This window comes from Artibeus jamaicensis, unplaced genomic scaffold (genome assembly GCF_021234435.1).
Source record: "Artibeus jamaicensis isolate MK-2021 breed Jamaican fruit bat unplaced genomic scaffold, CSHL_Jam_final contig_388, whole genome shotgun sequence".
Classification (NCBI taxonomy): domain Eukaryota; kingdom Metazoa; phylum Chordata; class Mammalia; order Chiroptera; family Phyllostomidae; genus Artibeus; species Artibeus jamaicensis.
The window spans coordinates 687,208-713,744 of NW_026521813.1; the positions used below are offsets into that span (position 1 = coordinate 687,208).

Sequence of the window (26,537 nt, forward strand, 5' to 3'; positions counted from 1 at the left end):
CCAATGTTATCATAGATTAATGTATTGGTCTTCCCAGGTAAGATTTAAACTTTAACACAGACTTTAATGTTATCCCAATGGAGTGAGTGATGTAGAACCTTAGGATAATATGTGTGGAGGCTGAGCTCTCTTAAGGCCCTCAAATCACATATTTTTCCAAATCTGTGCAAAGATGTCTCATGATACATTTTAAGAAGGATATAAAGAATGTTGGTCATACCTGCTGTCATTTTCTGCAGAAGAATTTCTTTTATATATGGTGTTTTATTTTAATACTCATAATAAGTGAAAGGCAAGGATGTCTGACCGTCACATTAGCAGGGTATAGGGCAAGAGATCCGCATGCCATACATCTAAATATTCAAAAGTTAAAAATGAAACTAATAAAACTTATAAGAAATAGACCTGGCTGTTGTGGTTCAGTGGATTGAGTGCTGACCTGTGAACCAAAGAGTTGCTGGTTTGATTCCCAGTCACACGCCTGGGCCCAGGTCCCAGGTGGGGGATGCTTGAGAGACAACCACACATTGATGTTTCTCTCCCTTCCTTCCCCTCTCTCTAAAAATGATAAATAAAATCTTTCAAATAACTTGTAAGAAATATAAACGTTTTTATTTCCTTTTATGCTGGCAAATATATCTTGACAAAGATCTGAAAGCCAAAGTCAAGTTTAGAACTGAACAGAGCAGACTGTAAGGGATACACTGGCCTTCAGCCTGGACCATTGTCATTCCTGGATCCATGCATTCTCATGCACCATGAGAAGCCTCAACCACACATATGGTTCTAAGCTCCATCCACAACACCTGCAAACAGCTACTCCTTGACCACCCCATTGGGCCTAGGGGTGTTCACACCTAGTGGTTTGGTCTGCCCCTGGGAAGATGGTCCCAAGGAAGAGTTCTTCGAGATCTTACAAGAGAACTAAAGGTCATTCAGTCAGGATCTTGGGTAGCCAGAGCCTATTCCAGAAGCTTGTTCTTTGGGTGGGCAGGTCCCCTGACCTCTCTGGACTCCTAACTCTGAGAGGAAGTGCACATCCAGAGAAGGATATATCAGGACCTTCTAAAAGAGAGGGCTCAAGGAAGCAGGGACCCTCTTGCCCGGGACTATGGGTAGCACTGCAGACAGGTATCATGTCCCTATTCTATAGGTAGGAAACATTAAAGCTCATAGACAAAAATCCCAGAGTCTGGGGTTCAAGTCCAGTTCTGCTTGACTGAAAAGCCTTTGCTGTTATACCATGTTTACTATCAGGATGTGGAATAGCCCATCACATTCTCTATACTTTCTTTTAAATTTTTAGCTATCTCTATAAGGATACAAGGCAGACCCCAAAGAGTTCCTTCCAAGTGCTACAAGTAGGAAAGTCATAATTGTTAGTTCACTCAGTAATGCCAGTTTTGAGTAGACAACACTGCCAGAGCCTATGAACCTCTAAAATCATCCAGACCGAAAAATAAATAAATAAAATGAAGTCATCCAGACAACCCTGCCTGTAACTAATTTCCTGTTTCTATGTTAACAAAGAAATAATAGGACTTCCAACCAAGATGGAAGTGTAGGTAGACACACTGTGCCTCCTCGAACAACCAAAATAAGGACAACAACAATTTAGAAACAAAATAACAGTCAAAACTGAGAGAAAACTGAACTGTATGGAAGTCCATCAGCCAAGGAGTTAAAATAGACACATTCATCCTGACCTGTAGGCAGGGTGGAGTCAGGCGGCTGAGCGGAGAGGGGTCCCACGGCATAGGAAGCAATGACACCAGGCACACAAGGCACCCCGGGGGTGCAAGATGGCACTGGGCAGATGCTGGGTGCCCAGGAGGCAGCTGGCAGATCCTAGGCATGGGGTGGCAACAGGCAGACCTGGCGAGGCAGCGACTGAGAAGTGGTTCACCATGCACAAGGCAGCTGGCTGACCATGCAGTGGTCCCACGTTTGCACACAGATAACTGGGGAGCAAGACAGATCATGCAACCCAGGGTCCTAGCACCCAGAAATAAAGCCTCAAAACACTGATTGAAAATACCTGTGGGGGTTGAGGCACAGGGAGAGACTCCTACCCTCACAGGAGAGTTTGTTGGAGAGACACACAGGGCCCTAGAAAACACACAAGCCCACCCACACAGGAGTCAGCACCAGAAAGGCCCAGTTTGCTTGGAGGAAACGGTGGAAGGAACTGAGATCCAGCAGAGAGTGGAGCAAGCGCCATTGTTCCCCCTCAGACCCCACCCCCACGTACAGTGTCACAACCCAGTGACTGGGTCGTCCCACCCTGGTAGACACCTAAGGCTCCGCCCCTCATATGGAACAGGTGCAAACAGACCAAGACATTATGGCTCAAGCACTAGAACAGCTCAAAGCCCCAGAGCCAATACTTCGAAGCAACAAAGAGATAGCCAACCTATAATGCACAGTTCAAAACACTGGTGATCAGGATGCTCACAGAACTGGCTGATTTTAATCACACATTAGATGGAAAAAATGAAGGCTACACTAAGTGAAATGAAGCAAAATGCACAGAGAACCAATAGTGATGGAAAGGAAACTGGGACTCAAATCAAGGGAGTGGACCAGAAGGAAGAAAGAAACATTCAACCAGAACAGAATGAAGAAACAAGAATTCAAAAAAATGAGGAGAGGCTTCGGAACCTCCAGGACATATTTAAACGTTCCACCATCCAAATTATAGGGGTACCAGAAGGGGAAAAGGAACAGCAACAAGTGGAAAAGTTATTTGAACAAATAATAAAGAAGAACTTCCCCATCCTGGCAAAGAAAATAGACTTCCAGGAAGTCCAGGAAGCTCAAAGAGTCCCAAAGAAGTTGGACCCAAAGAGGAATACACCAAGGCACATCATAATTATATTACCCAAGATTAAAATGAAGGAGAGAATTCTAGAAGCAGCAGGAGATAAGGAGACAGTTACCTACAAAGGACTTCCCATCAGACTGTCAGCTGATTTCTCAAAAGAGACCTTACAGGCAAGAAGGGGCTGGAAAGTATTCCAAGTTGTGAAAGACAAGGACCTACATCCAAGATTGCTCTATCCAGCAAAGCTTTCATTTAGAATGGAAGGGCAGATAAAGTGCTTTTCGGATAAGGTCAAGTTGAAGGAGTTCATCATCACCAAGCCCTTATTTTATGAAATGTTAAAGGGACTTATCTAAGAAAAAGAAGATAAAAAACATGTATAGTAAAATGACAGCAAACTCACAATTATTAACAACCACACCCAAAATAAAAACAAACTAAGGAAACAACTAGAACAGGAACAGAACCACAGAAATGGAGATCACATGGAGGGGTAATAACAGGGGAGTGGGAAGAGGAGAAGGGGGGAAAAGGTACAGAGAATAAGTATCATAGGTGGTGGGTAGAAAATAGACAGGGGGAGGGCAAGAATTGTATGGGAAATGTAAAAGCTAAAGAACTTAAGACACATGGACATGAACTAAAGGGGGGAATGTGGGTGGGAGAGGGTGTGAAGGGTAGAGGAGAATGAAGGGAGGAAATGGAACAACTATAATAGCATAATCAATAAAATATATTTTAAAAAAACAAAGAAATAATAGCTGACTGAAGGCCTGGCTCTCACCTGTCTCTAGCTCTAACCCATTATTCTCTAACCCACGTTTGAATTAGGACATAGGCTTTTAAAAATCCCTTATTAATCTATGTTTGTGTATAGAAAGCACAAAAAAATGACAGAAAGGGATATTGGTAAACCTCAGTTTTTTATTCCATTGATAGAATTAGATCCCTACTATGTGCCATTGGGGATCCAGCAGTGAGACAATTAGGGGAAACTCCGGGTGTCACTTTTATCAGGAACACCAAAAATAAACATACACATACATTATCTCTGAAAGACAAAAGCTAGAAAGCAAAGGAAAGCAGAGTAAGCAGATAGAATGTTGGAATGGTGGCCTTGCCAGATGAGATGGTCAGGAGCCATCTGAAAATAAAACAAACCAAATCTTCCCAGGAAGCACGAATGATTTTATTGCTATGCCACCTAACATTTAATAATGCTTATTCTGCATATTTAAAATTTGGTATTACACACAGGATAAGAGCATTAGACCTAACACCAAAATAGAAACAACATAAAAAGAGAAAGAAAAAAAAAGAGAGGAAAAATGGAAAGGGAATAATGCTTTGCTTTACATAGACTGTTAAATGAGCAACACAAAATTTTGACTCTCAAAATTAAGTAGGCTTGATTTGTTAAATGACAGAAATAACCCATGTTTTTAGAACATTAATTATAAAGAGAACTAGGATGTGGCTGGGTACAAGGTCAATTTTTAAGTCAAACCATCTTCAGTACACTCCAGCACGCCTATACATAACACCAAGAAAATCTGGCCGTACTGCCATAAAGTGACACATCTTATAGGTAAGCAAAAACAGCAGGTGTATTGCTTCTGTTCTTTTACCAGTCTTTAGGAACTATCTTTTGTAAAGCTATACTAGAGTTACAGACTATTGGAGAAAACCAACTGCAAAGTCAAAACTACAGAATTAAAACTCCAAGCCAATAACAGGAAAATATCCTCTGAGTTTAGGACTAGATATCGTATTATTTCATGATTTTTTCAATGACTGTAGTAATGAAACTAAAGTTCATTTGTGAAGTCTTTTGCAGCTTAGACAAGGTTTCTGCCTTCTTTATATTCTACAGGTAACTTTTGACCTTGTATCTTAATTACGGGCATCATCATTAACTTAGGGGTCCACATTAGAAATTTCAAAATCATCTTCAAATCATTCATTACCCTCCATATCAAGTTTCTATCAAAATGTATCAAATCACACATCAAAATTACAACTAAAATATAAAACAACCATCTTTCAGAACCATCAGAAATCAAGTTGAATGGAATCCTGACATCTATGGAATTAAAGAATCCATATCCACCCAGACTGGTAGGAGGGCCGAGATGCAGAATGTGTTGGTCCTACATCCAAGTGCGGTGGATGAAAATTCTGGAGGGATATCTCAGGAGTGAGGAGTCCCGGCCCCAAACCAGTCCTCCCAGCCCAGGGATCCTGTGCCAGAGAGTTGAGTCCACATTACTTCTGGCTGCAAAATCTAGAAGTAATGAAGCTATCAAGGAGCTTCATTACTGTGCCTCCTTTCTCCCACTGATTGAATCAGTGGGAGAAACTTCTGGAGTTCCAAGCAATTCCCCTTAAAGAGCCCACATACAGACTTGCTCAGACTCTCTCCCCCTGAGCTCCAGCACTGGGGTAGCAGCTTAAAGGGCACCAGTGGCATACAGGGAGAAACTGAAGTGTCTGACATCAAGGTGAGAGCTGGGGGACAGCTTTCTCTAAGACAGAAAGGCAGGCAGAGGCCATTGTACTTTTTCTGAGCCCTTTCCCACAGAGCCGCAGAGCTGGCAAGAGGGTACCATATCTGAGACTCCATCAACCTGGCCAACACTGTTTGCCCCACCATGGTTATCCCCTGAGACTCTGTCCCAACCCAACTTACAGGTCAATCCAACCAGTTAACCATGACTTTTCAACATGAATGGTTGGTCTTGGCCTATGCTTAAAACTTCCTAAATCCTACCAAACAAGCAACAGCTAACTGGTGCCAGGTCCAGCACTAGTGCAGACAGTATAGATTCACAGCCTGAGTTTGCCTGGGAATCTCCAAGCCCAGCACAAGTAGAAGCCATCGCAGATTGCTTCACAGCTCATGCAGGGTGGCCCCAGGCAGAATACAGATGGGGACTCACCTTGACCTGCACCACTTAGGAAACCCCAAAGCCTGAACACCCAGTGGACAGCTACAGACCATGTCAGAGCACCACCACCCTGCCCTGCACAACTGACCCTCCATGGGGGGTGGAGGTTGTGGTCAGTGGTCACAGTCAATCCTCGAAGCTGACTGGTCTGGCGAAATCCCTCCCATTGATCTGCCAACAGCAACCAAACCTCGGCTACAAGAGGAGGGTATGCTCAGCTCACACAAATGACATACCTTGAGTACCCAACTTGGGCGATAGGGGAGGCTGTGCCACTGGACCCTAGAGGACACCTACTACATTAGGCCAAACTACCAAGACATGGAGTCATAGTAGCTCTACCTGATACACAGAAAGAAACACAAGGAGGCTGCCAAAATGAGGAAACAAAGAAACAGGTCAAAACAGGCCAAATGAAAAAACAGGTCAAAACTCTGGAAAAAGAACTAAACAAAATGGAGATAAGCAATCTATCCGATGCAGAGTTCAAAACACTGGCTATAAGGATACTCGAGGAACTTAGTGAGGACCTCAACAGCATAAAAAAGATCCAGTCAGAAACAAAGAATATACTAATTGAAATAAAGAACAATTTACAGGGAAACAATAGTACACTGGATGAAGCCAAGAATCAAATCAATGATTTGAAACATAAGGAAGCAAAAAACACCCAATCAGAACAATAAGAAAAAAAACTGAAAAAATGAGGATAGTGTAAGCAGCCTCTAGGGGAGGCAGAAACAGAAGAGAAAGAGTAAGAAGTTGAAAATCTATTTTAAAAAATAATGAAAGAAAAATTTCCTAATATGGTAAAGAGATAGACATGCAAGTTCAGGAAGCACAGGGACCAAACAAGATGGATGCAAACAGGTACACACTAAGACACACCATAATTAAAATGCCAAAGGTTAAAGATAAAGAGAGAATCTTAAAAGCAGCGAGAGAACAAGTTAGTTATCTACAGGGTGTTCCCATAAGACTGTCGCTGATTTCTGAAAAGAAACTTTGCAGGCCAGAAGGGATTGGCAAGAAATATTCAAAGTCTCAAAAAGTGAGGACCTACATCCAAGATTGCTCTATGCAGCAAAGATATCATTTAGAATTAAAGGACAGATAACGAAAAGACAAGAAAAAACTAAAAGAGTTCATCATTAGCAAACTATTATTATATGAAATGTTAACAGATCTTATCTAAGAAAAAGAAGATCAAAACTGTGAGCAATAAAATGGCAATAAATACATACCTATTAACAATTGAATCTAAAAAACAAATTTAGCAAACAAGAATAGAGACAGAATCATGGATAGGGAGAGTGTTTTGATTGTTGCAAACCAACGCAAAAATCAAAGGAGAGCATTGTAGGGGAATGGGTGAGGAGGCAAAGGGATAAATAGATAGTTACAGAATAGCCATGGGAATGTAAAGTACAGTGTAGGAAATGGAGTAGCTGAAGGACTTATACGCATGACCCATGGACATGAACAATGGTGTGGGGATTGCCTGAGGGAGTGGGGGTGCTGGGTGGAGGGGGACAAAAGGAGAAAAATTGGGACACCTATAATAGCATAATCAATAAAATACAATTTAAAATTTTTATCAAATCTACTTTTAAAATGTCTTCGGAATCCAAACCAATTTTCTCATCCTCACTAATACAGTCTTAGTTCATGCCCTTATCATTTTTAACCTAGAAAGTGCAACAGGCTAAGTAGACGCCTTTCTTCCCATTTTGTTTCCCTTAATTCCATTCTCCTACTGCTCAAGAATTACATTTCTAAACTGCAGATCTAATCACCTCAGTGTTCTGCTTTACCAAAGTCACCCGGTGGCTTTTCATTGCTCTCACCTCAGAAAGGCATTCAAGGCTCTCTGACAGTGAGGTCTCAACTCATCCGTTCACTCTCAGGCCCTGCCACCTCCTTCCAAACGAACTGTACTCTATCAAATTATTCACCATTCCCAAAACGTGCCAGGCTTCTGCACATGCTGTTTTGGCTGCTGGAATGTCCTTTTAATTATCTTCCCATCTGGTGAACATTTACTCTGCCTTCCCCATGCAGTTCGAATGCCCCTATGAAATCTCTGAGAACCATCACAGATAGAGTTTGTTGCTCACTGCCTTGAGATGCAATAGAGCTCGGTGTCCAGTCCTGCTTCAGCATGGTATATATTGCATTGTAACAAGTTGTGTGCATTCTGTCTCCTATAAATATTGATTATCTTGGAGAAAACATTGTAACTTATCTGCTGGATTTTATTTAAACTTGGCATTTAGTAGGTACTCATTTGACCAATTTGTAAGATCAATACAGTTTAAGGCAATACATTTGGTCTAAAATTAAACAAATGAAAGTTTGGAGCTGTTCAGTTGTATATCCAGAAAGGAACTTAATATTCATAGAAAGATATGGGTGCAGTGAAAAAGCATAGACAAATACAGAAAACATTACTAAAAGGAGGCTCAGTGAACATAATTTCAGTTATTTTGTGGGACAAAAAAAAACATTATCAAAGTTGGTCTCTTCTTCACAGAAAACATATTTCCTGGTTCTTAATGTTTCTACTCCTCTAAAACTGGTCAACTATATCACTTTTTATCCAAGTCCCACTGTATATCTCCTGTTACTTTAAAACTAGTACCTACTTCCCATGGAATCTCTAACTTCAGGTTCCTCTTGAGCATGCTTAATTATTTTTTTTATCCTCAACAATTCATTTGCTTTATTGACTTGCTTCTTTGAACTACAGTTGTCTCCATCAACTATATGTAAACTACTCTCAATTTCAACCATACTGACTGGCCTACATTTTTTTTCTCAGATTTCAATTCTTTAGCTCAGTTTTCACAGACATATTTATGTCAATGATCCAACGTCACTTAAAATTTTAAATTAATCTATATGTACAGTTTTTCCCAATTTATTAACCTTTACTAATTGTTTCATTTGAAGTGCTCTATTAGCTTTTTGATCTAATAATCTTACAATCTAATGAGTATCTCTGATTTTTCACAGAGATCATAAACATTATGCATGGTTCCACTCTTGCATTCACCATCTTTCTATCAATTTCAAAACTCAATATGCCATTTCTCTCCCTGATTATCTTGCTACATGCCTATAAAATAACCTAAAGAGCCCCCTGCCTCTTAGCTTCTCCTTTCCAATCTCTCCTTGGCAGGTGCTATCTGCTCTCTTCATCTCAGGTTTCACCCCAGCTTGGATTCTCTGTCTTACCAGGCACATGACGACTCACTCCCACCTCTAAGCCTTCACACATGCCATTCCTTCTGGCTGGAATGTCCTCCCTCTTGCTCTCTTCTGTTAAGCCTTGTTGTTCTCTGCCTCTTTAAGATATATGTCCTCAACAAGGCCTGCCTGAAATAATCCATCTCCAGTCCCATTCTTTCTATTTTTTCCAGCATCCTTGTCAGGTTATCTATTAGCATCTCTCTAGCCCTGCTAGTTTTCATTGCTGTTTTTCTCCCATTCTTCACCTGAATTTGTATTTATGACACCAATTAGCTATACAACCATAGTTTCTACTTCCACATCTTCTCTGGCCTCTAAAACCATCCTTTCCATGTGCTCACTGGGCATTTCTGTCTGCTGGGGTGAAAAAATAAACTAAAACTGCAGCAAGAGAGACTAAACTAGAAAAAGAAAGTAGATGGAAATTTTCCATTTCTGGAAAATATCATGGGCTCCCATCTGTTTTAGATGGTTTCCTTGTATGGTGATTTGGATTCAGAGAGAGTGTCCAAACTGTGATCATAATCACATTTGATTTTCTCTTACCTTTTTGCTCTGCCTCATATCAGGTTCAAGCTCACTGCCCACCTTCGCCCACCTTTCACTGGACACTCCACTTAGATCTCAACAGTTTGAGAAATCAGGCTGGACAAAATGTCACGGAAGCACCTACCACTCACCTTCTCCATTTTTTATACACTGGGGAGAGAATAAATTATTCCATCCCTGGGTATGACCCTTCCTTTTTTCCACTCTAACAGATATTCCTAGCCCAAAATATCCTTTCAGCCCTTCTCAGAAAGAGGCTTTTAGGTGCTTTTGCACCATCTGAACACTGGAACATCTCAGCTCCTCCTTTGCAGACACCTATCAAGGATCTCTACTTAGAGAGGGTCCTACAGCTTTCTCACCAGGCACCAGCCAGGAAATGCTGAAAGATCGCAGATTTGGGTAGAGAAACTTGTAGTGCTTGATTTGAGCAGAATGAGAAGCACCACTGCCGCTCTGTCTCTGTTTTTCGTGGTGGTGGTTGAGGCACGGGAGGGGGTTGGAGTGGTTTTATTTCATGCCCTCCATGATCTGGCAGATATAAATTTCTGTTGAACGTCCTGACCATCCTCCCATCTTATTTCTCCTCAGATTTGTCCTCCAAGCAGGCGGGACCAAGACGTCTTGGAATTAGAGGGTGGGAGGCAGCACAATTACTTCCTTTACCCTTGCATTTCCCAACTTCAAGCTGTGGTTCAAGGTCACTCACTGCTGCAATTCCTCTATGGTTGAATTAAAACTCTAGGCATTTTCTGAATTCTGGGTTCTCCTCATTCTGACTTCCAGCCCACCGTCCCCTGAGGCTGGCATTGTGTTCTGAAAGCCTCGCCATCCTCATACAAGTTGGCGTCTCTCCGAGGCTCTCATAACCTGGCCTGCGCACCAGCTCACCTGCCCACCGACTCCCTGCTTCCTCCCGCCCCCAATAACCTACGTGGAGCAGGTTTTGCTGACACGCCCGCCTGCTCAGAAGGAGCTGGCGAGCGGGGTGGCCGTGGCGTGCTTGGCTCCCGGCCAACAAACTTCTCCCGGACCCTGCAAGCGACCTCGCCGGGCTGCGCAGCTCCGCCTGCGTCCTCGCCGCCCGGCAGCGGCGCCGGCGCACTGACGGCGGTGGCGGCTGGATCTCGTGCAACGGCGGCGGGGCTGCGTTCTGAGCGCCGGACCGGGACGTTCCCGCGGCAGCAGCGGCTGCAAGGACTGCTGAGTTGGAGGCGGTGCTCGGTCGAAGGCGCTGCGCCTGCTGCAGGGTAATTAGTCTCAGGGCCGGACGCACCAGAACAAGCCGGGGCAAGAAGGGGCCGGGGGAGGCCAGGTCCGGGATCCCGCGCCCGCGACCCCCTGGAAGTCGCACTTGGGAGAAATACTGCAGGTCGAATAAGTAACAGTGACCAGAGAGCGAGGCACCGGAATCTGCCTCCTCGCTTCCCAGGGTAACATCTCTAGACATAGACTAAAAATTAATATCTAATGGCATGAATATTTATTTTGAGTTTGTTTTGTGCAACTGAAACCATGGATATTTTTATTCTGTATATGATGTCTGTTTACACCGTTCATAGTTCCGCTTTACAAACAGAGCCAGAAAAACCACCTAGAACAAAAGTATAAAGTATATAGCCTGCATTATGTGAACGTATGAATACGAACTACATTACATGTAGCATAGTAAAGCGGCCACATCGTGCCAAACGTTTTTGGTCCCATTACAAAGCTACCTATGCGAATGCGTAATTGCAGGTGTGTATTATCCATCCACCAAAACATATTTACATGTGTAGCACAGTTTTTACATTTTCTTGAAAAGCAGATGCACACTAATGACCAGAAACGTGAGCAGATGACATAGAATAGGTATGTGTGCGAGAAATGAAGTGAAAGGACCGGCCGGAAAGCTGCGCGGCTTACCTTGAACGTGTGTTTGACCCCCTCAGAGGCGCAGTGGAGTCCGAGCAGGGCTGCCGCACCGCCGAGCAGTGGCCCGAATACGCTCCCTGCGAGTGGGGAAGGGGGACGCATCGCTGCCCTTATTAGTCTCTCCCAGTGTGACCCTCCCACTCGGCGAGGACGGAGGACTCCGCAAGACGGGACTCCACCGACTCAGGCACAGGTTTTCTTTAATTACAGCAGTGTCGCCTTAGAGCTGGGAATAATGCCCTTCAGGTTTATGTTTTATTAGCAGTTTCAACAGATAGAATGATGGTCGGATGCCAGGTGCTCAGGGTTTCTCACTTCTGATTACGAAATGTCTTCAAAGAATTCTATGTGGCAATACATTCACAGGTAGATAATTGGCTTTTTAACAGTTGAGCTAAAAAAGGATAGCATTTACGTTTCATTTATCACTTTTATGTCAGGAGTTTATAGAAAGTTAACGAAGAGAGCCTGCCTGCCTTCCAGTCCTGTGCCTATGTACAGGTTTGTGCGGCTGGGTTTGTCTCAGTGCACAAAACTGTTTTGTGATTTTAAATATCATATCTTTCTGTGGATTGGTGTTTCAAATCCTGGATTTTGAACTCTTTGGGATTGCTTTGAACATGTGAAGGTGACTATAGATTTCTGTGTGGGGGTGTGTACGTGTACAGAGTATATATATTCAACAGAGATATACACATATATAGTAAGTACATATGTATATTTGTAGGTATATACATATGTGTATATACATAGAGTGGGTGTATATAGAGTATATGTGTATAGACATACACACATATACATGTTCGAAAGAAAATAAAACCAATATAGTATTTCAAAAAGTAACCCAGTCATTAGAAAACAGATTAATTGATTTAGTGTTTTTAAGTTCAGTATAGCCACAGTTGGGGAAATAGGATAAATTATATTATTGATCCATAATGGTGAAAATCATTAACTTTAAAAGTTCCCTTAAAACATAGAAATACACTTCACATGCCAGGGCTCCGGTATCAGGAAATAAAATGAGGCTGACAAAAAATTTAAATGTTAGGAAAATGTTTGGGAGATAACTACCTTCCCCTTCATTGAAATGAAACTGTTAAAAGAGTCAACTCATGGTCTGTAATCCTGTCTTACATCATAGTCAAAACGCCTGTAGTTTTAGAGCTTTGCATCCATAGTGATGCAAGCCGTGTTTATATGTCAGGCATCGGAACCTCCTGATGTGTTTCCTCCGCATGTGATGTTTGTCACTAATTTTTGGTTGACAATGGAAAGAGGCCAAGGAGGGAGGATATCATATTAGTCACGCTGCTCGAATGGCTGTTGGAAAACACGATCCACAAACTCGCAGCGTACTTTGGGGGCTCGGTTCACTAATTTATAAAAAAGTATTACCACTCTTGGAATTTTTCTTCTGTCTAAGCTATTGTACCTTACCTTATACTTGTTAGTAAATTTAAAGAAGAGCATCCAGGCTTTATTTCTGTAATGCCTACAAAATTCACCTTACTCACATTTAACTGGTACTACTTAAAGTGAGACAAACTACGTAACCTGAAGTCCAACATTTTGTCTCTAGTTTGTGTTTTCATACAGGTAAACCAGCTTTAAATTTAAAGCATTATTTTTATGAACATTTTAATAATTTTATAATCTTTAAGATGTTTTTGAATTAGCCAAACATTGTTGTATTTTTATTTGTATCCTAAGTTGTGACTTTTCCTACTCCCAACATGGACCAAAGATTTTGGAAGAAAGTGAGAAATGAATAAATAAAATTTAAAATAATTATTATCTGTTGTTTACTTTGTTCCTAGATATACCAACATCCCCAGATTAATAGGTATTCCTGCATTTATCTTTTAGGAAAGCGTTCAAATCTGGGCTGGTTTCATGATGACAAGCTATTACACCCCTCCGTTATGGTCCTTTATGCAGCCTTTCCACTGAATTTTTAAGGGACCTCAAGTAGATAGAGTCTGTAACCAAGAGCCTTTTATTTAACCCAAATAAAATTGTGAGTGACAAGTCTTCCCACTTGCTTCAAAAGCTATCGCTAGTGAACAAACATCTGAAAATAACAGGAAAAAGAATCTGATAGGACTTTGAATCCCAGTGAACAGCTTGAGGGGCTTCTAATGCATGTGTGTACTTAAAAATATTTTTTAATTTCAAAAACAAACTGTTTTCAGCATTTATAACCCATACAAGACACACTTAACTATATTTATGCCAGTAAAGTAAATGAGGGGTAAACTTCATTTAATACATTTAAAAAAGCTGTTCCATATTTGTAATGCCCCACTTACATAATTTAAATGACTTATGAAGTTGTACCAGATTTTGATAATAACCCAATAATAAATTTAAAGAATGTATTTTTCTAAGCCTCATTTCTCAATCTCTTTTGTTTTATAGCTCTTTCCTTTTTTTTTTCATTTTCCTCTTTTTTTGTACTTCTGTAATACCCAGCCATGTAGCTTTTTTTCCCTTTTGTAATTTATTTCACTTTCTCCTCTTTCATAGACTCCATTTTCCAAGAAGAAAGAATTTCAGCATTGCCCCCAGCTAATTTCTTAGTTACCAAACCATAAAAGTGTCCATTCTTTGTGAAATGTATGGGGCACAGCCATACATGACTTCCATACATACCCCATGGACACACTTCATTCACTGCATCGGCAGTGGACGAACAGACGTTACTGTTAACTGCAGTTACCAAATCGGCCTTGTCGTCACTAACATGCATATCCCATTCTATTCTTTTTAGGCTACCTAGTACTACATATGATATTCTGGAGAGTAAAAAGAAAGTTGTCATATAAGTTATAAATTTTTAGTCATTATTAAAGGTAACTTGGGGCACTTGTAAATTTTAAATGCTATTTTTACCATTGTTTCTGAAAATAATTCTCTTCATAGCGAAAATAATATTTCACTGGTGGTTATGTTTGTTTCCATTCTTGGAAGACATTCTAACTCATGACATTGACTCAGCTTAGAAGTGAGAGGAAGAGGTGATCCCAGAGGGGACTTTCACTCTGTTTGTTAGACCCCCTCCAAGGGATCGGTGCCTCTGAAAGCAGGTGTGGTGGAAGGCCTGACTGGGGGAAGTGTTTGGTAATGCACAGCCAGTTCTCAAAAACCATTTTTAAAAATAAGAAAGAAGTATCCTGATAGAAAAACAGGCAAAAATGTGAAGAGGCAATTCACAAGAGAAACACAATAAACACATGAAAAAAATTTCAACTTAATCAGCATTCAAAGAAAAGTACATTTATAAAGGAAAGATTTTTCTCCTGCCCATTGTGCCAGGATTAATATTAGTGATTGGTATATATGAAGAGCATTCTCAACACCTCTAAAAGGAGCTTCGGTCTTTCTAAATTAGCCATGAGTATTAAAAGCTTTAAAAAAAATGCATGTACAATCTGCTTCATAAACTCCTAAAATAGTAACTGTTACTTCTGAGCTAAGATTACGGGAGATTTTGATTTCTTCCCCTTGCTTATCTGTAATATATGATGTTTCTACAGTGAACATGTACTACTGTTGTAATAAAAACATAACCAACAGGAAGGAGTGTGCAGTTTTATGTATCTCTGACAAATTCATGTAGCAATGGTGTTAAGAGAGCTAAGAAATCTACCTTTCAAGTACTTTTCAATCATTTCCAGAGCAATCTTCTAGGTGGAAATTAGTATGTAACTTAAAACATTTAAACTTAGTGTAGAGATTTCGCAGGGAAGCCGACATGAAACTGTTCACTCACTCAGCACATATCGTTGAATGCCTCTTAAGCACAGCACTGTGGAGTATATCAGGATAGGTTGGACAGGGGCCCCACCTCCTGAAATTAACACTGGGCAAGAAGGAGAAGATATGTGTACATGTATAGTGATCATATGAAATGAAAGCACAAACTGCAATAAGCAAATTAGATATAAAATAATGAGTTCAAAGGAGAGGGGAAACTATGTTCACATGGGGAAATGTCAGGGTCAGAAAAATTTCAGCAAACAAAATACAGACTTTTTTGTCAGCCACATAAATATACTTACAAATCGTCATAGAGGCATACAGGAAGGGCCATGTAGCTAAATGTTTATTTGTTAAATGGTGAGCCCGCTGTTTCTACTATAAGTATCTGTTGAAATTGATTAATAGTGAACCAGCCCACTTCCTCATTCAGATAAGGAACTTGAAGTATCTTATTTCCTACTGAATTAAATCCTTTCCCCGGAATTCGAGGCCTTAAACAGAGTAACTCTGATTTACTCTCTTCACTTACCTTAGGTGTACATCATCATGCCACATCAGATTAACTACTTGTCACCACAGAATAAACATGTCCCGTGTTTCCTCCACATTCACATTCATGTTGCTGCCTTCTTTTGAACCACAGAGTGGCTATTAAAACTCTGCCAATCATTCAAGGCTTATTTTTGGTGTTATCTATAAAAGGATTTCTTCCATGGACACCTCCCACCAAACAAACACTCCCCTGCCTCTTCAGAGCATGGTTTACACGTTTTAAAGGACAATGTACCTTGTTCATAAACATTCGGTATTTGTCTCTCTGATTGGATTGTAAACCCCTTCAGCACTAGAATTGTGTCTTCTCCCTTTTAATGACACCCAAAGCACCTAATACAATAAATTAATTTTTCACAGTATAATCTTGAAATATCTGTTGATGTGAGGCCTGTAAAGGTTAAGTAGCTGAGGACACACAATCTTCTAATGACAAAGTATAGACTAAATCTCAGAGTTTGTATGGGGAAAAATGGTATGTTCATTTTGGGATTGTAGCTAAAGGAATTACTATGCTGCTAAAATATTCACAGAACAACTTGTTTTCACCTACAAGACTCTGAGGACAGCAAGATGTCAACACAGACTGTTACCAGTTGCAAATGCCCTCATCATAGGTACTCTTCTCTCCTTTCCAAACGTAAGGTCGATATTCTTTATTGAAAATTAGAACACAGCTTTATTTCACCTATTACTAGAACATGAAAAAATGACCTAATTAAATTTTGTTCTAACTCCTAAATGCTTTTAAATAGCCAATCCAACATAAAAGAAAAATATAAATGTAATTCAACATTGGTAAATTATAAATGGTTAGCTAGTATATTATGTTTATAAAATTATGTATTTTTTCACTGCAACCTCTTTTCGGAGCATTTATGTTCAAGTTAGAACTTATTTAGCTTATTCTGTAAGATCTCATGGAATCCTTTTGAAAAATCACCATGTATGAGGTACAGTGTTTTACATATTTTATCTCTTCCAAACCCTTCAACAGTTGTATTGTCCTATTTAGCACCAAGGCTCTGCACCAAACCCCAGGTGGGGCGGGGCCAGGATTTCCTCCCGAATCTGCCTCTTCGCCTAGGCCAGGCTGCCGGTCGCCGTGCTCTGGAATCCCGTCTACAATCACGTTTTCAACAAACATTCCGCAAGCACCTGTGTGCGACCCCACATCACCTAACGGACTGTCCGAATGTGTGCTCAAGGCACAGCACAAGCCCCAAAGATACGCGGCAGTGAGCAACATTATCCTTAGAAGATAAAAATATGTGAAAAAGAAAAATATGAAACGAACCTGTCTCTAAGACAGGTTTCTCAATTTTCATTAAGAAAAAATCATGAACTAAATTAGTTGAACTAAAAATTATTTTGTTATTCAGGTGTTGGGCTGCAACATGCTTTAGCCTGTACTGACCTCAAAAAAAAAAAATCTAAGCTAGCAAATGAGGTAAAGTGCTTTGCTTCGTTGACTGTTCAGCTAAGGAGAGGTAAGATAAATTTGGCCAGACTCTGTTCTCGCTCAGATGTGACAGATTTACCAATTTTCTGATAGTCTAGGACATTCTTGCTGTCAAATTATTTTACCATAAACTCTTTTTTACCCATCTTAAGTGTAAACTTCTATGTTTATAAAACCCCTTTTAAGTAATTATTAGAAGTCATAAAACATAGCTAGTGAAGGAAATGATGATAGCTCATAAGTCTGTGCTTATTTTTAAGCACTTCAGGTGTTAACCAAAAACTACAATATATTGTTTTTCTTTTCTGGTATAGAGCAGTTCTTTGTTTTTAATTAAAACAAAACCCTCATGGCTTTCAGTATTTTGATAGCCATATGAAAATCCACTCTCTTTTATCTGAAGACTTGTTTGTACTGGCTGCCAGATACACACTCTCATGCTAATCCTAACCCTAGCCGTGGTCACTGCTCAGCTGGTTCCGCTGTGGTGCCATCGCTCAGTTTTGGCCGAAGCCCTGGGGATGCTGGTGACATCAGGACCCTGGTGCCATCTGAAGAGGAGACAGAATCTGTTTTCTTCATCAAGGTCAGTCTAATGATGGTGGTTTCTTATTAAAATGACAATCTCAGAGTAAGTGACATAGATGGTATTCTCAGGCAGTGTTTAGTTTCCTTACTCCAAGTATCATCAGCTATTGCTGCATACTATCCTATCCCAAAAGTCAGTAGCTAAAAACAAAACCATTTATTGTTACTCACGAGCCTGCTCATTTTAGTTCGTCTGGTATAGGCTGGGGCAGCTGGGTTCTCTCATGTGTTTGCATCAGCTGGCAGGTCAAAGGAAGACTGGCAGGTAGCAAGGTGGCTCAGTTGCAACAGATCATCTCTCCTCCATGTGGTAACATCCTCCAACAGGCTAGCCTGAACCGAGAGATCACAGGGATTGAAGAACAGAGTGGAAGCTCGCAAGGCCTCTTGAGCTTAGGCTCAGAACAGGTACACAGTCACTTCTACCACACTCTATTGGCCAAAACAAGTCACAAGGCCAGATCAGGGGTAAAGTTCCAGCCCATGATGGGACAAGCTGCAAAAGCATTGCAAAGAGCACAGACATACGAAGGTGAAGTATTGGGGCCACCAATAATTTTCCATGGCTAGGCAGATGCACAAAGGTGTCTTCATTCAGCCCCCACCAATGGTATGCCCCATATCCCCTTCTGGATACCAGTTGCATCTAGAACTACCACTAAGAAACTGCCAGTGCAGCTCTACAAGTCCTGTCCCTCAGGTAATTCCAGCCACTCTCACCCGGGGTCACAGAAACTGAAGAAATCCTTTAGTTCACTCTCTCCCAAGGGTGGAGAAAACTAGGTTGTGTACGTGCCTGTTTTCTCCTTCTTAGAAACCCTGGACTGTGCTAAAACACATGTCCTGCTAGTGCAGAGGAATCCAGCAAGCTTCCTGCCCTCAGAAATCTCAAGGGAAGAAGGGAGTCTTGTCCTGAGTCTGTAGAAAGTCCCACCAGGTCTCAGAAAAGATAGATGCAGCACCCCAACAGGATGAAGAGGACTCTTTGACAGTTTTCAATTTTCTCTTTTCCAGAAGAACCCTCTTCCTTTTGTGGTGCTCATGGCTTTGCTGGTGACAAAGATTATTAAGCCAATTGAGCCTTCTTCAACCATGAGGGGCCAGGGAAGCCAAAATAACAGAACTTTTCACCCTTTGTACTTGGCCTTTGGGGATTTAGCAATTTTTTTAACTCTTTGCTCTCTCTATAATAATGTGGAGGCGAGGTGGTAAAAAGTTCCTGGAGGAGGGTGCAAGGGCCAATTTTAGGTGAGACAGCCATAGAAGGCTCTCTAAGGTGGTGAAACTAGAACTGAGGCCTGAATGCCAAGAAGGAGCCCCCTCTGCAGAGAGCAGAGGAAGAGAGCAGTTAGTGCAGAGGCTCTGGGCTGGCAGAGCTGCACCCATGCAATAAACAGAGAAAATCCTTCACACCTGGAAGGGGGGGGAATAAAAGAGGTCATGGGAAGAGATGATGTTGCCCAGGTCCAGATCTTGCAGAGTCTTTCAGATCCTCATGAAAAGTTTAGATTTTATACTATAAAGATAGGAAAGTGCTGGAGGGTTTTGAGCAGAGGGATATGAACTGATTATTGTTTTACGAAGATTGTTCAGGCTTCCCAATGGAAAATGAGATGGTAACAAAGCAAGTGTAGAAACCCAGAGGCCAGTTTTGAGGCTTCTGTGTCCAGGCCAGAGATGATGGTGGCTCCAGTGTAGAAGGAAATGAATAAACAAATTCAAGACACATGTTAGAGATGGACTTGACAAAACTACATAAGGGCTGTAGGTAGGAGCCAAGGGGAAGAGGAGTGTAGAATAAGCCTCAATTTCAGGTATGCAAGAGACCTTAAAAATCCTTTGGACCAATCATGTTTCTATGATTACTTTAATCAATTAAATCAAAAAGTTGATTTGTGCTCATCAAATGCTCGTCTTTAGAGAAAAGGGAGAACTTCCTACATAAATGATAGACAAGCTCCTGTTTTACAATTTGTATCAGAGTGCCAAGGAAGAGTACAGCCCTCCCAAGTGATTCCCTATCACATCGTGGGGGTGAGAGGGACAGGGGATTCAAGGGGTGACCTAGAATCACTTGTGCTTCTCCAAGATTAAACAGACTGAAGCGACAAATTCTGCAAAGGAAGCCAGATTTTTCCCACAGTGGGTATGATATTAACAGCTCTTTTGGGTCCTTGGACTTGAACTGAAGTTGCTATAGCCCTGGATAACTCCTGTGCAGCCAGCTTGGATAAACTGAGGAAAGGAGAAAAGGGGACTGGGGAAAGATGAAGAGAATTCCAGAGAGAGGACTTAAGTAAGGGGCTTCTCTGCTTTTCATGAATCATAATTATAATTATGAACACAGACACACATATACAGAAAGGAAAGGACCAACTAAACACAATATTTTAGAGTGTTTTATGGACTTGGTGAAATAAATCAAACCTAAAAATTCTATGTTGATCTAGTGTTTAGGTTTGTTTCAGGTTTAAGCTCCTTGCATATGATGACAAAATACTATTTTTAATAATCTAGTGATATAAATCTTGAATCTGTTTTTTTAAGTTATGTAAAGACTGTACACACACAATTCCCTGACAAAGCAGGGAAGTTAACTGAGTGGCTGAGGCCTGTGTCACTACTCATGCCACCTTCAGTCATCCTAGGGTTCTGGCTCCATGTGAACAACAGGGACCCCTACAAGGTTATGTTGCAATTACTAGGAAAAAAATAGTAGGACTCAATTTCCTAACTTTTTCCCTTATTTATTAATATTTTGTAGGCTATGGATTTACTCTGGGCAAAGAGAAGAAGATAATAACCCTTTTATATAGCTAGTATTTATGTAATTTTTAAAAATATCAGGGTCCACCTGGCTGGTGTGGCTCAGTTGGTTGGGTGTCATCTGAAAGGTTGTTTTAGGTTCACTTCCTTGTTAGGACACACACCTAGTTTGGTTGGATCCCTAGTTGAGGTGCAGGTGTGTGCGACCCCACCCCCACCCCTCTGCAAGACCCTAGGGTCCAGGCTGTAAAGGAAGCAACCAATGGATGCTTCTCTCATCATTGTTTCTGTCTCCCTTCTTTTCACCCTTCCTTTCTCTCTAAAGCAATGAAAAAAAAAGTCCTTGAGTGAGGATAAAAAAATTAAAAACTAAAAAGTAAATATTAGGGTTCTACTAGTGTCCATATAAACAAGGCTAAATTTAGAGTAAAAATTATTCATATTTTAAAACCATGTACCTAAACACAGAACCATAATTTTGAAATTATTTACAAACAGCAAGATGTATTCTTTAAATGAGCAAAAGTAATTCTTAGGCCTTTCTTGTGTCTTTCGTGTGAATGTCTTTCCAAGGGTGTGGTCTGCAAAGAGAACCACCTGGGACAGCTGCTGCCTCTGAGACAAAGAAACTTTTCACTTGATTGTACACAGAGGGGGGTAAATACATAAACATGGTGATCTGACCATTTATATACAAATGGACACACTTTCAAGAGTGAAAGGAGAGTCTATAAATATTTTAATAACACAGTGGTAGAGATCTCAGTGTGATGGCTCTAGGTTTAAGGTATACAATAAACCAACAAAATATCAACAGAGGAAAGGGCCTAGTGTAGTTACCTTTATATTTAGACTTCTTTCAGGAATCACATTAGACTAAGTAATTATGGAGCAATGGAAGCCCCTGATCTGGCCCTGGCCAGGTAGCTCAGTTGGTTAGAGTGTTGTCCTGGTATGTCAAGGTTGTGGGTTCCATCCCCAGTCAGGGCACATACGTGAATCAACCAATGAATGCATAAAAAAGTGAAACAATAAATTGATGTTTCTCTCTCTCTCTCTCTCTCCCCCCTTCCTCTCCCCTCCAAAAAAACAATTAACTATTTTTGTTAAATAGAAAGCCCTTGATCATTTGGGCTGTATTACAAACTTTTATGTAAGTTTTGTTAATTTGCCACCTTCTCTCCAAGACCTAGGACTCCCCCCACCCCTCCCCCGTGTCTGTGTTACTGTGCCATATCTCACAGTCTAAAACAACTTTCTGGGTGCTTGCAGGAGCTAATGTGTTTCTCTAAGTGACCTTTGCCAGAGTGTGACTTGTGCTCTAAGCAAAAGTAAGTCTCCTGTTCGAACATCTGTTTGCTGTGTATTTAATGTTATAGTTCCTAATATTAGTGTCCAGTTTCTTTATGAGTTATATTGCCATCCATGTAAGTGATTTAATTAGTATCACAAATATCTTTTTGTGAAGAAAATAAAAACCTCAATCCTATGTTATGTCAAAATAATGAACTTGAATGAATGTTTGTGCATGTGTGTGTGTTCTACAGAGAGTGCTGAGTGGATTGTTGGGCTTAAGGAACCCTCATAAAGATAGGTTGTGTACTATAAAAAAATTGGATGGCACAAGCAGAAGAGATCAAATGCTATGTAATACTAAGGAGAACACATGCCCAAATTGACTTCTTATAAAAAAGGAGCATTTATAAGTTGCAGCTGACTTTGGTTAATACCTTGGTAATTTACAAGGTTGAAGTGCTTGGCTCTGTTGGAGATGCAAGAGAAAATATCTTTCTTCATCAAATAATAAAGAGGTTCTAATGACATACCACATTATACACAGAAGAATATATACATAATATATGTGTATAGAGATACACACATTCAGGAAGTGTTTATTCAGTTCCTTTCACTGTTTTTATTTTTTGGGAAAACAACCATTAACGGGACAGAGAAGATTCCATTTTTCTTAAAATACATGAATCATGATGGAAAAATTAATTGAGATGAAGGTAGCTACAAATATTTTTATTTGTATGGAGATACCAATGGAAATTTAACCAGTTGCAGATATGTATAAGAATTCTTCTAGAAGAGAGGAATGCATAGCAATTTTAACATGTCATTGCTATGTTCTAACTTGAAGATTAAATTTAATTTTTATGAATAATTATCTTTTAATGGCCTAGAAGACAAAACACTTTCTGAAAATTCTTCCTATTACGCATCCAAATTCACTTATTCAACAAATATTTAATGAGTGCTACCATGTTGCAAGCTCTGCTGTAGTCACTGAGATAGAAAAGTCAACAAAATAAATTTTCTTCCTCATGGAGCTGGTATCCCAAGAGAAGAGATGGCTGGTAACTGCAGAAATAAGCAAATAATTGCATAGTATGTCAGAAGGAGGCACAGGCAATGGAAGAGAATAAAGCAAAGAAGGAATCACTGCTGGAGTGGATGCTGAGGGTAAGGCAGGGCATGGGTTACTCTTTTATAAGGAGAGATCAGAGGCTTCAATGGGGAAAGGTAACGTTTGAACAGAAACCTGAAAAATGAAAGGGAATGAAATACAGAGACCTGGGGGGAAGCACATTTCAGGCAGAAGGAAAAGTTAGTGCAGAAGTCCTGAGTGAGGAGTGTATTCAAGCATTCATGCATCCAGCGAACACCACAAAAGCCAGCGAGGCTAAAGTGGAGCAAAGCAGGGGAGAGAAGTGAGAGACCGGGTCTGGGAGACGGGGTGTGGCTTCTGACTGCTCCAGGGGAGCCTACTATTGGAGATGCACTGGCAAGAAAAAGAGGTTTTTGTCTGAAGAATATTGGGCCTTTTAGAAGAAATGGCTCTATTCTATTTTAGTCTATTTATTCTATTAAATTCTTTCTGGGCTTCTTATTTCTTATCCTTGTGATGAAAATGTGTCATCTTGAGGCTATGTGTATAAAATAAGATTTCTAAAATAACTTCACTTTCCAAGAATTTTTCTTAATTTATCTTTTGGCAAACAATGTAACAGCCCCTCACTGGAGTATCCTTCAGAGGAGATTTTTGTAAAAAAGTAAACCAAGAACATTTATTCCAATTCTGGAAGTCATTGTATGCTTAGTAACTAGACGAGTGAACTTGATTTTCTGGCCAATCTGCTGTGTGAAGGAAAAACATATTCTCTCTCTCCTGTGTACCTATATAACTATGTATATGTTATGTGTATGCCAATATTTAAAAAAATCTATTTCTAGCATGTGAAGAAACTAAATCTACTTTTAGCATGTAAAAAAACAGTCTAAAATTGTATAAAATTTTTAAAAATTCTTTACTCATTGGTGGGTGGGTTATGGATTAGTGAGGAAGATATTGGATATTTTCTAACAGAGTTAAAAAAAACACCAGAGAAGAGAAAACATAAAAACTCCAGAAGCAAAAAATATTTCTCTCTTTTACATACATTACTCTATACCTGAATCTACTACCTATATTTATGTATATATAGCTTTATTGATTTTTAATTGTCCATGAAAAGACTTTTCTTTCTGGTATGATGATTAAAACCTTAGGCAACATACAGTAATAGTTAAAAGCTTTGGGGTCAGATAGACCTGAGTTTGAATTCTACCTTCACCACTTTCAGGTAGAAAACCTAACCTCCCTCCAAATGCTTACTTCACAGAGAAACTGTAAGTATTATTTGATATAATGTAGATGGAACATTCAGAAAAGTATCTACTATGTAACTGCTCAATAAAAGCATAATTATCATTTTTAAGTCCTTTCTGTTCTTTAAGTTTTTATGTTCAGCCAATCACCATTTAATATTGATCCTTCAAAAGAAAAACTGTGCTGGTAAGTTCTATCACTTATCTGTATTTCTAATACAATTAACTAAATCACTCATTTATTTATTCAGCCAGTACTTATTGAACACATGCCCTGCACCAAGAACTATACTAGGGGAGAAAGAGAGCAGTGAAAAAGATAGAAAATTGCCAATGAGCTTTCAGTCTAAACAGTACTGCCTTGAATACTAAATTTAGATAAAATATCCCCTCTGTATCTAGCACCGTGCCGAACATTGAAGATATTCCAAAATAGCTATAGACTTAGTCTTGTAGAATTAGAAAAGAACCTAGAGATAATCCTATCTAAACCCCTTACTTTTAAATAAAAGTCTGTGGCTAAGCTTAGCTCAGTATTGTAAGGTGATGCTTCAAGTAGCATAAACAAAGTAGTTTTGTTTACCACAATAACAGATCTCTTTATCTGGTAGATGAGAAGCAGTGACATAGAACTTTATATTGCCCAGCACTCATTAGAGTCAGAGGTGGGATTGGAAAGTATCGGAGTGAACCAACATACACTTTAAAATAATTAAGGATAACATGTCCAAAATATTAGAAGAAAAAAAGGAGAATTTTTGACAAACTTAATTATATGAAAAATAATAAAGTGGAAATTCTAGAAGTAAAGAAAACCCCACCATAATAATTGAAGTTAATTCAATAAATGAGTTTAACAATAAAGACACAGTACAAGAAAATATTGGTGAAACTGGAAGAAAACTTATTCGTAATAGACCGCAGATGTCTAAAGACCAACAGATGGGAAATAGCAAGAAAATCATCTGGACGAAGTAAAGTATCTAACATATATACAACTAGAGTCTGCAAAGGAGAGGATACAGAGATTATTAGGTCAGCAGTATGCTGAAAGAGATAATGGACAATATTTTTTCCAAAACTAATGAGAGACATACAGATTCAAGAAATGCCATATAACCGAACAGGATAAATGCAAAAAAACCCACATCTATCAACACCATACTAAAGCTGAAGAAAATAAAAAACATGGGGGGGGGGAAACAATTTCAGAAGATCTATGTAAGATTTATACATCACTTCTCAAGAGAAATAATGCATGAGAGAGGCAATGGAATAAAACCTTAAAAGTATTTAAAATAAAATAACTGCCAATCCAAAATTCCAAGCCCCAGAATTATCTTTTAAACTGAGCAGAAAATAAAAGCATATCTAAATAACAAGAGTGAGATTTCATCAACACATCCTAACATAAAATACTAAAGGGAGTTTTTTTAGACAAAAATGAAAATTACCCTAGATAACAGCATAAAAACTCAGGAAAGAAGGAAACAAATTAAAAATATAAACAAGTAGATAAAGCTAAATAGATTTTGACTGAAAAATCAAATGTAATGTATTTTTGAGTTAAAAAAGTAATACCTATCAAAAGAAGGAGGGGATAAATAATGTATTGAAAGTTTATTGAATTGTTTGAGAGGTAAAAATATGACTAGATTTTATGAGATTTTAATAAGTTAAGTAGTTATGTTGCAATTCTTAGGATATCCAATGTAAGAATAGCAAAATAATATCTAATAAATGGAATAAAATAGAGGAAATAGAATTTAGAAATTATTAATCTAAAGAAGGCAAGAAAAGAATAAATGATATAGACATATAAACAGAATTTTGACTTTCATAGATAACATAATGGAATAGTAAAAAATTCAAAAAAATTTTTAAGTGAATGCTAGAATTAATAAGGGAATGCGGCAATGTTCAATCACTATATAAACATTATTTGTATTTCTATATTAGCAACATATAATTATGTAATTAAATTTTCTTTAAAAAAACATTTACAAAATTAACTAATACATACAATACAAAGGAGTAATTTTGATAAAGTGTACAACTTCCATCCAGAGAAAAACAAAATAGAATAGAGGTCATCTTAAGTTCCTAAATAAAGGGTGGATATACATGTATGACTTGATAAATTTTCTTGTAAAGATACCAGTTTCTCACAAATTAATCCATGTTTATGTTATCCCAGTCAAAATCTCAAAGGTTATTTTTTCAGTGTGTATCAGTCAATGAGCAGGTTCCAAAATGTATTATA

General features: G+C 39.4%; 1 protein-coding gene across 1 annotated transcript in view; it reads right to left on the reverse strand.

Moving 5' to 3' along the window:
* COL19A1 (collagen type XIX alpha 1 chain) overlaps positions 1-11,561 on the reverse strand; it is a 348,702-nt gene extending 337,141 nt beyond the window's left edge. Inside the window, exon 1 of the mRNA XM_053665015.1 lies at positions 11,482-11,561. The gene's annotated coding sequence lies outside the window, so the exon portion shown is untranslated. The remainder of the gene's footprint in view (positions 1-11,481) is intronic.
* Between the last annotated feature and the right edge of the window lie 14,976 nt (positions 11,562-26,537).